We start from the raw sequence: 14982 nt of genomic DNA, 5'->3' as shown, positions 1-14982 counted from the left end.
ACATCTATTTTTTTTTTTATTACTTTTTCTGCTGTCTGTTCAGTTCCTTCAATGAGAATCTGTTAAGGAGGGCAAGTCTGCCATTCATTCAACTGTGTGATAAACTTTCCATATTACTTTCTCAGTACCATGGTGACCACGGGTAATGGCCAGGGAATCAGAGTTTGATTCCGGTCCAGAGTGGGAGCCTGAGAAACGGCTACCACCACACATCCAAGGAATGACTCAATGTACTGTATAAGTAATGTACCTTCCCTGACCATGCTTCGCAGACCAGGCATCTGTGGTCAGATGGACCCTTGACCCAACGCTGTGTGCCAGAGATGACACTACTTGCCTTTCAACATCACGGTACAGTTTGGGTATCGCCTTTTTAGAAAAATAATTGCGGCCTGGCTGACTACCCCCATACTGAGGCTTTGAATTTGGCCAATATGCGCTATAAAAGAGGCTTCGCATTTGCTTTGATGTTCCAATATAATAACAGGTCTCATGTTTGTAGGAGCCCTGAGGAAGCTTGGAAAGTTTTGACCACCTGCAGAATTGACTTGCCTGCACTTCCAAACTCCCCTTTTCCACAGAGAGAACCTAGGCCCTGGACTGAGGTACGACCTAGGAAGCGCCAAAGCCAGCAAGCTGACCTGGATTCCTCTTCTCCTACGTAGGGATGAAGCCTCTGCTGGAGGGAGCTCCTGTGGTTCCCATGTTACCTGCTTGTTCTGTGTTCTCTATCATTATGCCTGACTTTTGTTTTGGTTTACCGTTTTAGTTCTATCTAGCAGCCAGTGTGCTATTACTGTTATATCATGCGAACCTGCCATGTATGCTGAGATAACCTTGTTGCCCCCTAGGACTAGTCAGACAGGATGGTGTCCTATTTTTGGGTCCTATCCTCCTTGACTGCGATAGGAGATGGAGATATCCTCTATTTCTCCAAATTAATTATCTCAGGTGGTGGGAATCTGTGTGTTTTGGGCATCCACTTATTGGTTTAAAGCGGAACAGGGATGAAAAACTAACTATAACAAGTAACTTGTCTATATGTCTTATCTAAAGTTTAGATAGTTTACACAGCATATCTAGCCGCAAACAGCTTCAAAAGTTTATGATTATCTATTCCTGTGATACAATGAGGGCAGCTATGTTTTGCTTGTCACACTGTCGCAGGCTGAGGGCTGGAGATGCTATTAGCTTGCCTGTGTGTAAATTCAGTCCCCTCTCCTCCTCCCTCCTCCCCTCTTCCTCTGAAATCAGTGGCTAGTAACCTCCTCCTCCTCCTGCCCAGACTGAGCTCCCATGAGCCCATGCTACAGTGCCAAGGAGCTGTGGGCGAGGCTTTCTCTAGTTTGTAGGGAATTAGAGCATTAAAACAAAACAAAAAAAAGTATTTGTCTTGAGGAATGTCCTATAAACTATATGATGGGAACACAATTATGCAATAAGTAAAAGTTTATCTCGGATCCACTTTAAGTCCTTGTCAACCTATGCATATTATGCCGAATGGCCCTTCGGTCTCGTGATCTTTTTGTTATTCTTAGCTGCCTTACTAGTCTAGACTGTCAATGGTTAAGGTGATTTCACATAATGGGCTTGATTGGGATGAAAACGGCGCACCAAACGAAGGGCTAAAGAATGTTCTATAACGTCCAAGTTATAGTCTTTCAATGCGTCGCATTAGGGGCACGTTATGCGACCTTAACGTCGCATCAAACGCAACGTTCCACTGTGAAAGAGGCCCTAAAGGGGAACTGAAGTAAGAGGTATACGGAGGCTGCCATATTTATTTCATTTTAATCAATACCAGTTGCCTGGCAGCCCTGCTGGTCTATTTCTCTGCAGTAGTATCTGAATAACACCAGAAACAATCATACAGCTAGTCTTGTCAGATCTGACTTTAAAGTCTGAAACACCTGATCTGCTGCATGCTTGTTCAGGGGCTATGGCTAATAGTATTAGAGGCAGAGGATCAGCAGGGCTGCCAGGCAACTGGTATTGCTTAAAAGGAAATAAACATGGCAGCCTCCATATACCTCGCTCTCACTTCAGGCGTCCTTTAAAGGAAACCTGAGATAAAAAATACTAAAGCATTTATATCTACTGGTGCTTCCAGGGCCAGTGCTATAATACAGGCAAATAGGGCATTTGCCCCAGAGTCTGAAGAGGCCCTCTAAATGTCCCCCATCACCCCACTTAATTTGTCTGACCGTCGGGTACAGAGTTGCAAAGCCCGCTGTGCCTCCCCAATAATGTGGTGGGAGTAAGACACTACAGCAGAGAAACAGTGTACTTTATTTGCCTGACCTATGGTGGCAGCGAACTTACTACATCACCCAAAATGCTCTGTGAGCTTGCAGAGCATTCTGGGAATAACACCACCTGGCCTGAACTGGCCAATGGACTTGCAGCAGGGATGCAGCAGACTACACTGTCCATGATGCAAAGTAGCAGTGTGGGATCTTGGGTATGCGGTCACATGACTGCTCCCAACCAATCAGATTGGTGCAATGATTTCTAATGGGCCCGGCAGATGGATCAGCTGGCAGTGGCTCAGTAGCAGGCTGCACTGCCCCCTTGCTGTCACTTCTTTAGTACAAGAAGCAGAGTCCTGGCTGGAGGGTGCAGCTGCAGAGGGGGGGACAGGGTTTGCTACACAGAGTGGCCTTGCATCCATTTCCCCAGGCAGTATTTTCCTTCCCAGGGTTTTGCTATAAGCTTGTCCAGATTTAAAGTGTTCCTGAACTCTGGCACAGGACTGAAGGAAAATGGAGAGAAATGCACCCTGTGTGTATTCACATAGTTTAGCCTGTCTGATCCTTCCTCATCTGTGTCTAATCACAACTGTCATTTGATCTTTCCCCTGTGTCTACGACAAATAAGCTCATTTGAAAGCACAGGATCTCTGTTTCCATGAAAGCAGGAAGTAGAAACAGTGCAGATTTATTGCAGGATTTGTATCTGTTGTACCAAAGAAATGTTTTTCTTTATAGGTTATTATTATGCTGTTGCAAATCTCTTAGCGCGAAGAGGAAGTTCTGAGTTCAGGTCTGCTTCAAAGGAAACTTAAAGTGACAGGAATAAGGAAGTTGCCATGTTTTTTTTCCCTCTGTGCATACACTGCTGGATTGCAGTTACGTTTATGCTGCCTGGTGCTGGACATGGATGAAGTTACAAACATTTTATTACCATTTAGATTCCCTAATGCCTGGCTACCATTAGCGTAATGGTGGGGGGGGGGGCATGGCAATTGAGATCAGGTCTGTCAGGAAAGAAGGGGGGGATTGGTCTGTTGGGGGGGCTCCCAGGTTAATTTTGCCCGGGGGCCCCATTGTAGCTAGGACCAGCCCTGGGTGCTTCCTCCAGCCCCCAGTAGTCTGTCTGCCCGATCGCCATCCTCCCAACCCGCTAGCAGCTTCCACATCCCTCTCACTTCAGGTGTCCATGATATTTGTATACTAGTTTGTACAGCACAGTATGTACAAAGCCATGCTGCATAATGAAGACCAAGAAAAGCCGTGTGCACTGAAAGTCATGGTCAGCTCTATACTCTCTCCAACCCCCGACCCACAGGTCATAACAAAAGTCCAGATAAAACACACTACAGCCGAGAGCAAAGAGGACTATGTAGATAAATGGAGGAGTGAAATAAAACAGTCACAAAAGCTAACCATATACCAGTCTCTACAAAGAGAATATAAAATGGCCCCATACCTGGAAAAGCTGCAAAACTCTCAAGAGAGGAAAATCCTGAGTGTCTACAGACTGAGTGCTCACAACCTCGAAATAGAGTCTGGGAGACACAGACAGACGTACAAACCCAGTGAGGAGAGACTATGCCAACACTGTGAGCAGAAGACCCTTCAAGGAAAGCCACTTCCTGCTGCACTGCCCCAAATATACTGCTACCAGGGACACTTACTTTAAGAAACTGATGGAACTATTCCCAGACTTTCTCACACTAGAAGATGAGAGAAAAACATATATCCTACTGGGAGAAGAGGAATCCACAGTGACAATCGCTGCACACTATGTCACAGCATGCCACAGACTGAGAGGAGCATAACGGAACTGTAAACCTAAAAAATGTCCACAGACTGCTTAGCCATTGTCCCCCTACCCCACCCCCTCCCATGTCCCCTATTTCCCCTTGCTTTGGCAATACCTGTAATGAATCTTGGTCATGCCAATTTGATTTGACTTTGATTTGATGATAATTAATGGCATCTAATACCGTCTAGTGGATAATATTGATACTACATGTAAAAACACTACTTTAACCACTTAACCATTTTCGTCCAGTTTGGCTGCGCACACTCCCGTGGGCCACGCACACTCCCGCGGGGTCTCCTGTGCGCGCTCCCGCTGCCAGCCGTTAGCCCAGCGATCAATGAAAGAGATTATAGATTCCTTTCATTGATCGAAGCCCCCCGCAAAAAAGCCGACAGCGTCCCATCAGACGCTGCGGTTTTTCTGAGTTCAAAATGTTCCCCGTCTTCATTTTTCTTCCTGGGAGCGAGATCGATCGCTCCCAGGACTTTTTGACTGTGGCCATCTTGTGGACAAATAGTAAAACTACACACACATCCACATTTATTAAAGAAATACATTTTTTAACATTTACAATTAGCTGTTTACCTCCCACATCAAAAAATACCCCAATAAAATGTTTAATAAAAAAATAAAAATTACAATAATAATAAAAAAAAAAATAGTTACCTAAGGGTCTGAACTGTTTAAATATGCATGTCAAAGGAGTATATTAATATAATTTTTTAAATGATGGGCTTGTAAATAGTGATAATTTAAATGTTGTAATAAGCGGGACAAATGGGCAAATAAATACATGGGTTTTAATTATGGTAGCATGTATTAATTTCAAACTATAATGGCCAAAAGCTGAGAAATAATTTCTTAATATTCCTGTTAAAATGTATCACCCAAAGAAAGCCTAATTGGTGGCGGACAAAACGAGATATAGACCAATTAATTGTGATAATTAGTGATAAAGTTATTGGCAAATGAATGGGAGGTGAAAGTTGCTCAGATGCAAAAAATAAACAACCCCGGACTTCCGGTTCCGACGCCTACATGAGAGGTTGAGAAGAGTGGAGCTCCGCCGAACCCATTGCATGCGCAGCAGGCAAATCTACATCAAGATACCTGGTACTCGCCTCCCCAGGTGCCCCGGGAGCTTCCCAAGCCTCAAAGGAAGCATACGGACCGCTACCTGACGCGGGCGTCCGTTAAACAGGGAGAAGTGGGGAGCGGACGAACACGAGACAAGATGGCGCTCCCTGAGGCCTATGCCACGGAAGACTCCTCACAGCAAGAGGGGGAGGAAGACTCAGGCAGAGAGGAGAGACGCCTTAGAAAGACACCCACAACGAACCGCTATAAACAGATGGCGAAAGAAGTGGCCAAATGCCTCATGCCGGACCTGCACAACGCTATAGAGGCAGCGATCACTAAATCCTTGGCGGCCATTACTAACGAGGTACGCACACACTCGATACAGCTTGTAGAGGCCGAAAAAAAGTATCTCAAAGTGTGAGGACGATCTCGCTGCCACTTCTAAAGATCTCTCAGAAGCGTTAAGGCAAAATGAAACGTATCACTCGAGAATAGAAGATCTAGAGAATCGCTCTCGTCGTAGCAATCTGCGTGTTGTAGAACTACCGGAGAGCATCAAGCCTGAAGCATTGAAGGAATTTAGCGAAGATATCCTTCCGAACCTCTTATCCATACAAGGCAGCTGTAAAACAGAAAGAGCTCACAGAGTCGGAGTACTAAAACAAACCAATAAAGCTAAGACCCTGCCGAGGATGGTGATGATAAAATACTTAGACTACACAGATAAGGCCAGACTTCTCAGAGCCTATAAAGCAATGGAAGATGGACTGGAATATCAAGGAACTAAGATACGCATTTTTAACGACTATTCCATGGAGGTATCACGCAAACGACAGACCTTCACTCCGGTATGCTCTGCACTGGTGAAGAGGGGAGTGAGGTTCGCACTACTATATCCAGCTTTACTTAGAATCACCGATACAGAAGGCCAAATTCTTACCTTCAAAACTCCTCAAGAAGCAGACAAATTTCTTCAATCGCTCTCTAGGTCTCCTGAAGCGGGAAGGAAAAATTTACCCGCGCCATCCCACAGCTCACCAAGGGAAAATCTAGGATCCCCTATTCTACCTTCGTCTCAACAATCTGGGGACACTTGAGTATATAATCTTATATTAAAATAAACAACCCTTCGGGTTTAAGTGTTTAAAGTGGATCCGAGATAAACTTTTACTCATTGCATAATTGTGTTCCTTTCCTATAGTTTTGTAGGGCATTCCTCAAGCCAAATACTTTTTTTGTTTTGTTTTAATACTCTAATTCCCTATAAACTAAACAAGCCTCGCCCACAGCTCCTTTTGTGCCTTGGCACTGTAGAAAGGGCTTATGGGAGCTCAGTCTGGGCAGGAGGAGGAGGAGGTTACTAGCCAGAGATTTCAGAGGCAGAGGGGAGGAGGGAGGAGAAGAGGGAACAGAATTTACACACAGGCAAGCTGATAGCATCTCCAGCCCTCAAGCTGTGACAATGTGAAAAACAGAACATGGCCGCTCTCATTGTATCACAGGAATAAATAATCATCAACTTTTGAAGTTGTTTGCAGCTAATTATGCTGTGTAAATGATCTAAACTTTAGATAAGACATATAGACAAGTTACTCGTTATAGTTAGTTTTTCATCTCGGATCCGCTTTAGCGCATTGCACTGACAATTAGTATGACGTGGCTGAGAGAGGACGGTCTGTTTTTGGATCACTCAGTGTGCAAGTAGTAGCAAAGCAGTGTGTGTGTGTGGGGGGGGGGGGGGGGGGGCAGAATGGAGCAAGACTCCTTATTGGGGACAAGAATGAGTGTGTTCTATTTTTAGCATTTTTATTTATTTTTTTCTACCTATACCTGGTGCATGGTCTTACATATTTATTTATTCAAATACTTATATAGCGCTGACATATTACGCATCGCTGTACAGTTTATTGTCTTGTCACTAACTGTCCCTCAGAGGGGCTCACAATCTAGTCCCTACCATAGTCATATGTCTATGTACAGTATGTATCGTGTAGTGTATGTATCATAGTCTAGGGCCAATTTAGGGGGAAGCCAATTATCTTAACTGTATGTTTTTGGGATGTGGGAGGAAACCGGAGTGCCTGAAGAAAACCCACGCAGACACGGGGAGAACATACAAACTCCTTGCAGATGTTGACCTGGCTGGGATTCGAACCGGGGACCCAGCGCTGCAAGGCGAGAGCACTAACCACTATGCCACCGTGCTGCCCACATATAAGTGGAAATGGGCTCACTGATCATACCCCCCAACTTTTTGAATTAAGAAAGGGGGGCTCTTCAAGACACGCCCCTACCACACCTCTAGCAACACCCCTAATCACGCTTATCACAAAGAATTCAAAAGCAAAATATGTAATGTTTCCATTCAAACCACGTCAGCTGATAATCGGGCATCTGTATGGCACCCCCAACCCACGAGCGATCTACCCGGACAGTTTTCTAATAGATTTTACAGCATTAAATCTATTGGAAAACACTCTTACGCCTTCCACCCCCATGTAAGTCTATTTTCCAGCATGCCTGGCCAATCATTGTGATCAATTTGTACAGAAATCGATGCAGAAAATTGAGCAATGTAAAAAAGAATTGTAGACCGTATAAATAACATAATAAATAAAATTGTTTCTTTTTTTACACTAATCATTTATTAATTATTTAGTCAGTGTTTGCCCATTGTAAAATCATTCCTCTCCCTGACTTACATTCTAAAATTATCTCTGGTGGTTAGTGATGTAGTGAACATCAAATTTTACTGCAAATGTTTGCGAACCGGCCATTCTCTGCAGGCTCCATAGACTTAAATGGGAAGCGTATAACTGCCAACTTTAGGGTTAAAAGCAATGTTTCTAGCATGTAAGGGGTCTTTGCTATTATCAGCTAAAGTCAGCTGCCTTTAGAACATTTCCCACACTCAGAGTGAAAAATCTATAATTGATTTTCTCAAAAACCTTAAAGAGACTCTGTAACAACATTTTCAGCCTTATTTCTTCTATCCTATAAGTTCCTATACCTGTTCTAATGTGGTCTGGATTACTGCAGCCTTTTCTAGTTGCACTGTCTCTGTAATATATCTAATTTTCTTTTCCTTGTCAAGCTTTGTCGACCCAGGGAGGAATGTGTTGCCTCTGCTGTGATAGGGAGAAGTTATGCACACCTCCTCCACGCCCCCTGCAGGCTGTCTGTGTGTGCTGTGTGTATGAGTCACAGGCAAGGTCTCTGCTCACAGCCAGCCTGTCGGCGAGGCTCATGGAGCTGTGGCATTGTGAACAGCCGTGAGTACAGAAAGATCAGTTCAAAGCCCAGACAAGCAGCTAAGGCAACAAATGGGAGTAGCATTCCTGCAGTCAAGTCAGGCTTGAGAGGAGCCTCTGCAAATGGGCACATGCTCTGATAATGTATTTTCCTGTTTGGCAGCCATCTTTATTGTTTACAAAAACAATGATTAAAACAGTGATTTTATCACCAAGTATCCAGCGGGTAGCGCCGAAAATAGGTTATGTAAAATAGGATCAAAAATATCATCATCTGCATTGGCAGCTATGAAAAAACGTACAGTAATCGTCTTAAAAAATAACATAAAAAATAGCTTCTAAAATAATTTCTTGCTGGCATCTTAACAGAACTTAGTGCTGAAAAACTAATAAAGTAAATCACCAGAATAGTAACCACTTGAGGACCACAGTGCTAAACCCCCCTAAAGACCAGGCCTTTAAAAAAAAAAAATTGGCCACTGCAGCTTTAAAGAGGAACTCCAGTGAAAATAATGTAATAAAAAAAGTGCTTCATTTTTACAATAATTATGTATACATGATTTAGTCAGTGTTTGCTCATTGTAAAATCTTTCCTCTCCCAGATTCACATTCTGACTTGTATTACATGGTGACATTGTTACTGTGGGCAGATTATGGAGCTGTTTCTAGCTGGTCTGGCTTTAACAGACAGCTATTTCCTGTCTGAACATTGTTACATTGTGACAGTTTGCCCAGAGTACCGTACGGTACCAGAGCCTCTTGTGGGAGGGGTTTCAGCACAAAATCAGTCATACAGCGCCCCCTGATGGTCTGTTTGTGAAAATCATTATTTTTCTCATGTAAAAGTGGGTATCAGCTACTGATTGGGATAAAGTTCAATTCTTGGTCGGAGTTTCTCTTTAAGACCAACCTGCATGGCCGCACAACACAGCACAACAGAGCTTCCTGTTGGGGTACCCCCCCCCCCCCTCCAAACCCCCCCCCCCTCCCCCAGTTTTTCGTTTTTTCTTTTTGTTTACAAATATTTATGTTATTTATTTTTTATTAAATTTCCTTACTTATTTGTATTTTTTCCCCTTCCTCCCTTCCTCCAACACAGTTCCCATTCATTGATCTAAGTCCCTTTGTGAATGACCGCGGCCATCCATGAGGCGGCGCCGTCATCCAATACTTACATGTCCATGCATAACTTCCTTTTTCCGTAGTAATACTGTGTTACGTATAGGGAAGTTATGCGCGAGGACATCTTGTGGGCAAATAGTAAAATTACATCTAAAAACATTTTTTGTTTATTAAAAGACATATTTTTACATTTAAAATGACCTCCCACACTCCCCAATAGTTACCCCCAAATTTTTGTTTGTATAATATATATATATATATATATATATATATATATATATATATATATATATATATATATATATATATATATTTACACACACAATTTAAAAAAATACATAAATAGTTACCTTAAGGACTTAACTGTTTTAATATGTATGTCAAGAGGATATATTACTATTACTTTTTTTAAATTATGGGCTTGTAATTAGTGATGGACACAAAACTGAAAAAATTCACCTTTATTTTCAAATAAAATATTGGCACCATACATTGTACTAAGGAAAAAAATGTAAATATTGCAATAACCGGGACAAATGGGCAAATAAAATGTGTGTGTTTTAGTTATGGTAGCATGTATTATTTTAAAACTATAATAGCTGAAAACTGAGAAATAATGAATTTTGTTCAATTTTTTCTTATTTTTCCTGTTAAAACACATTTAGAATAAAATAATTCTTAGCAAAAAGTACTCCCCAAAGAAAGCCTAATTGGTGCGAAAAAAACAAGATACAAATTGTTTCATTGTGATAAGTAGTAGTAAAGTTACAGCCTAATGACTGGAAAGAGTGCTCACAGGTGAAAATTGCTCTGTTTTTTTGAGGGGAAAAACACTTTGAGGTGAAGTGGTTAACTTATCTGTGAGAATTGACTTAGTTTGGAATATTTACACATACTAACATTTGCTAATTGGGTCTGTTTGATGCAATTAATTAAAAATGGGTGTCACCAGTCATCTTGACCTGCTGATTGACTTAATTGCCCAATAAATTAGGACTTTTAAATATTAAACAATCTAATTCTATCTATTTTTTTTATGATGCAGTTCTGATAATATGTCTCTCTGCTAGTTAGTTTGGAATGTGTCTGACCTATTCTAGAAATGGAGTCGGCCATTTTGCCCCAGCAAAGCACGTGAATCTGTAACTTGCAGTCTACAGCAATTTAATGCTTATTAACCATTTAAGCCGCCTGGACGTGATTGTCACATCCAGGCGGCTGAAGTAGCGCTGCTGCGCACTCCTGCATGCGATCGCGCACGTGCACATGCACGCACATGTTGCCCCCATTAGCCTGGAGATCAATGAATGCGAACATGGTTCCCATTCATTGATCTAAGTCCCGGGTAGAAAGACTGATCTTATCAGAAACCGCCGTCTTTCTGATGAAAAAAAAGTTTCCCGTCCTCCTTATACTTCCTGGAAGTGAGTACTTCGCTTCCAGGGCTTGAAAAAAAAATCTCAATATTAAAACTACAGCTACATTTTTTACAAAAATAAACCCACATTATTACAAATTGACTGTTAACCTCCCACACCAAAAATTACCCAAATAAAATTTTGAATGAAAATAAAAAAATGTACAATTAAAAAAAAAACAAAAAAAAAAAAACAAAAAATAGAAAATAGTTACCTAAGGGTCTGAACTTTTTTAATATGCATGTGAAGAGGGTATATTACGAACATTTTCAAATTAACATTTTTAAATTATAGGCTTGTAAATAGTGATTGATGCAAAACTGAAAACATGCAAAACAACAATGATATAGATTAATTCATTGTGATAAAGTTATTGGCGAATGAATGGGTGAAAATTGCTCTGATGCATAAGTTGAAAAATACCCGTGGGCTTAAATAGTTAAGGTATACAATGCTTCAGCCAATATACTAATTTAAATATAAAGCTGATTATATAGTTCTTCATAATACAATTAAATCCTATAAGATATAATTGCATATTATAACTTAATAATTTTCTATACAATTGTTTTTCTTATGAACAAATAAATTCTTAAATAATTTTCACTGGCAGGTGTCAATATTTAATAATTTTTAAAGAATAGGAAAACCATCATTTTATTTTTTTATAAAGTGGTATTAAAAATATTAATATTATATATTAATTTTATAAAGATTATAAAACCTCCAGGTGACAGTGTAATATATAGTATATTATTTGATTAAAAATGCTTTATCAATCTAACATTTTAAGTTTACCATAACATTTGAGGTTTGCTGCCATCACTAATTTCAGCATATTTAGTTCTCAAAATATAGAAAGACATGGTGACCTTACTTTGTCTGAAACTATTATCTAAGCCCCCAGAAGAAATTATAAAAAAAAAATCCTTTTAGCAAACTTTTCAGAATACATTTGAAATGAAGTTATTTTCACTTGTTTAATTTTTAAAGTGAACCTCCGGACTAAAAATCTACTCAGCAGAACTGAAAAGGCTTGGTGTTTCTTTAACAGTTTCACAGCATCAGAACTTTGTTTTTCTTACCAAAGCATCATTTTTAGCTGCATTTTTAACTAAGCTCCACCCATCAAAGAAAAAAAGCCAGGGCTTTTTTTCCCTGATGCTGTGCAGAGCATGATGGGATTTCCTATGTTGTTATTCACGTTGCCTAGCAACTGGGAGAGGTGCTCAGGACACACCACAGTTGGAACTGTGTCTCATGCTCCCTGTCACCTCCTTTCAACCAAAAAGATGGCTGCCATCATGAAATCACAAACATTTGCTTGTTCTTTTAAAACAGTGTGGGTAAGAGATTATATTACCTATCTACTTTAATTAACATAACTAATGTAACTTAATGATAGTATGTTTCTTTAGGCTGGAGTTCCTCTTTAAGGAACAACTCTAGCTAGCATATAACTGACAATAATTCTTGACATGTATAAATATCTTTTGCCAGGCTTATTTAAATTATTATAGTTGACTAAAAATAATATAGAAGACAGGGGGCCATATGCAATTCACTTTGCTCATGAGTTTTCTCCTAGAAGATAATTTGTCATCTCCTATTTACAATAACTTTTCAGCAATTGAAAAAGTACCAAAAACTAGGTGAAAAAGAACTATCAAAACTATTTGAAATATTTTCTTGCTCGCTGGTTATTTAACCACCTTGGCGGTAATGACGAGCTCAGCTCGTCCATTACCGCCGCAGTGGATATCTCCGGCCCCTGGGGGCCGATTTTGATAATTTTTTTTTTAATACACGCAGCTAGCACTTTGCTTTTGCGTAATGGAGCCCCCCCCCCGGACCCCTTGCACAGCCTGGCCAATCAGTGCCAGGCTGCGCTATGGGGCTGGATCGGACACCCCCCACCGCCATGACGTGGATGACGTCATCCCGATCGTCACCATGGCGACGAGGGAAGCCAAGCGGGATTTTCTGCTTGCTGTAAAAGCCGGCGGCGATCGGACTAGATGGGCAGATGCGCCCTCTAGTGGTGAATCATGTAGCTAACTTTCAGTTAGCTACAATGATTCAGAAAAAAAATTTGAGAAAAACTGTCCGCACGCCACCCTGGTGATTTTAATGTAACACCAGGGTGGTTAAAAGGCATTTTATTAGCAAGTTTAAAAATATCACCATAATAGCAGTGTTGCTCATCACGACCTCGTGATCACAGAATAGCCGTGATTCACAAGAATTTTTTCACTATCCGCCAACATGATCTGATTGATTCTCGATCACGGAATTCAATCACGAATTTGGCCCTGGTTACTATTATTCGGAACGCGATCACGGTCGTGATCGCGTACAAAATATCCGTGATTAATCCCAACTGAGTTTAGCGGTCAATAGCAAAAGCCCCCTTACATGATGTAAACACCAAATGTGCAGGATATGTTAAGTAGAACAGTGGGAACAAGAGGATTTTTTTTTTCCAAAAAGACCTTTTACTTTTTGAGAAAATCGATTCTAAAGGTTCAAAGGAAATTTCAAAGGAAAAAAGTATACATGTAAATGCGGTAAATACATTAACTGTCATTTATCGCATTTAAATGTATACTATTTGCCTTTGAACCTTTAAAATCGATTATCTCAAAAACTATAAGGTCTTTTTGGAAAAAACACATTTCCCTTGGTCCCACTGTTCTACTTATCATATGCTGCAATTTGGTGTTTACATCATGTAAGAGGGCTTTGCTATTAATAACTGCTAAAGTCGGCGGGTTTTACCGGGATTTAATCACCAATACTTTTTCATTGGAAACTTTAAATTCGGTTTTCTCAAAAACTATAAAGTCTTTTTGAATTTTTTTTTAAGTTGTAGCCCCTGATCGCCTTTATAATCCATGCAATTTTGGTGGTTGTAGCATGTATGGGGGCTTTGCTAGGAAAGTTAAAGGAAAATCCAGTCGAATCTGGAAGTCCAATTCAAATCCGGATCAAAATCACAACATATCGGGATTCTGATTCAGCAACAGCCAAATTCGGTCTAATCCGTGATCGGGGGTGTCTGAGCATCACTACCTAGGAGAAAACTCAGGAGAAAAAGTTAATTGTATATGGGCCCGGGTCTCAATGTGTTAGAACAAGGACTCTGAAGCTAAGTGTGTTGTCTGCTCTTGTCTCTCTAGGAGTGTTCTTCTACCTCAGCTCAGCGGTCAATCCTGTAATCTACAACCTTTACTCCAGACGCTTCCGCTCCGCCTTCAGAAATGTCCTTCCACCTCTTTTCAGATACTGGAGCCCAAAACTCCCAGCTCAGATCCTGGCACCCCAGAAGGGCCCTTTCATCCTGGAGAAATGCACCAGCAAGGATTCTGCAGAAAAGGGCAGCAGTCCTTCGTTTCCCCACAGCGCTTCCATCTGCAGTTCTCACATCTCTACGATGCTGTGATTGGGGATGGTGAACCAGACATTTTAATCGACGGAACCTGAAAATGCCAACCGAATGAGCTGGCAATAAATGGATTACTAATGTGGCATGAAGATATTTGTCTGTAAGCTTGACCTTGCTTTGCCTAAAAGAGTGAAGCAGAAGTGTATCTCCTGCAGCTGCAAAGGGGCTAGGGCTGGGTGGGGCCTTAGCGTCCCACCCCTTCTCCCTCAGATACAGCCCCCTCCCAGCCTCCCATGCAGAGCGGAGAAGGGAAGCAGAAGTTATAGTCTCCCTCCTCTCGATTGCCTCATTGCTATATTTGGGGAACATGGCTATAATCGGGGAACATGCTGTTTGCAGGGATGTATTTTTTTCTATTTTATTTTTATTTAAGAAATTATATATAGGGTAGAGTCCCAGTTACCCGGGACTCTACCAACCGGCAGTCTCAACTAACTGTTAGCGAGGAAGCCATGAGGGGCGTGCCTCTCTCCCTGTCTCTTATTAATACAGAGTAGTGTTCAACGGGAAACACTTACCAAAACCAGCCCTCTTCACTTCTACTGCTGCTCTGCTGCATCCTCGTATGGTTCCTGAATCCCGATGTGTCACCTGACCTGCATCGGGTCACATGACGCAT

The 14982-nt window shown here is 41.3% G+C and overlaps 1 long non-coding RNA gene across 1 annotated transcript; it reads left to right on the top strand.

Moving 5' to 3' along the window:
• The first annotated feature begins 2527 nt into the window (after window positions 1–2527).
• Window positions 2528–14446, top strand: LOC137561784 (uncharacterized). The gene is made up of 2 exons (XR_011030110.1): window positions 2528–2781; window positions 14098–14446. It is a non-coding gene; the product is annotated as an uncharacterized lncRNA (long non-coding RNA).
• Window positions 14447–14982: the final 536 nt, after the last annotated feature.

This window comes from Hyperolius riggenbachi, chromosome 3, assembly GCF_040937935.1.
Source record: "Hyperolius riggenbachi isolate aHypRig1 chromosome 3, aHypRig1.pri, whole genome shotgun sequence".
Taxonomy (NCBI): domain Eukaryota; kingdom Metazoa; phylum Chordata; class Amphibia; order Anura; family Hyperoliidae; genus Hyperolius; species Hyperolius riggenbachi.
This window is presented reverse-complemented; position numbering and strand designations above follow the sequence as displayed.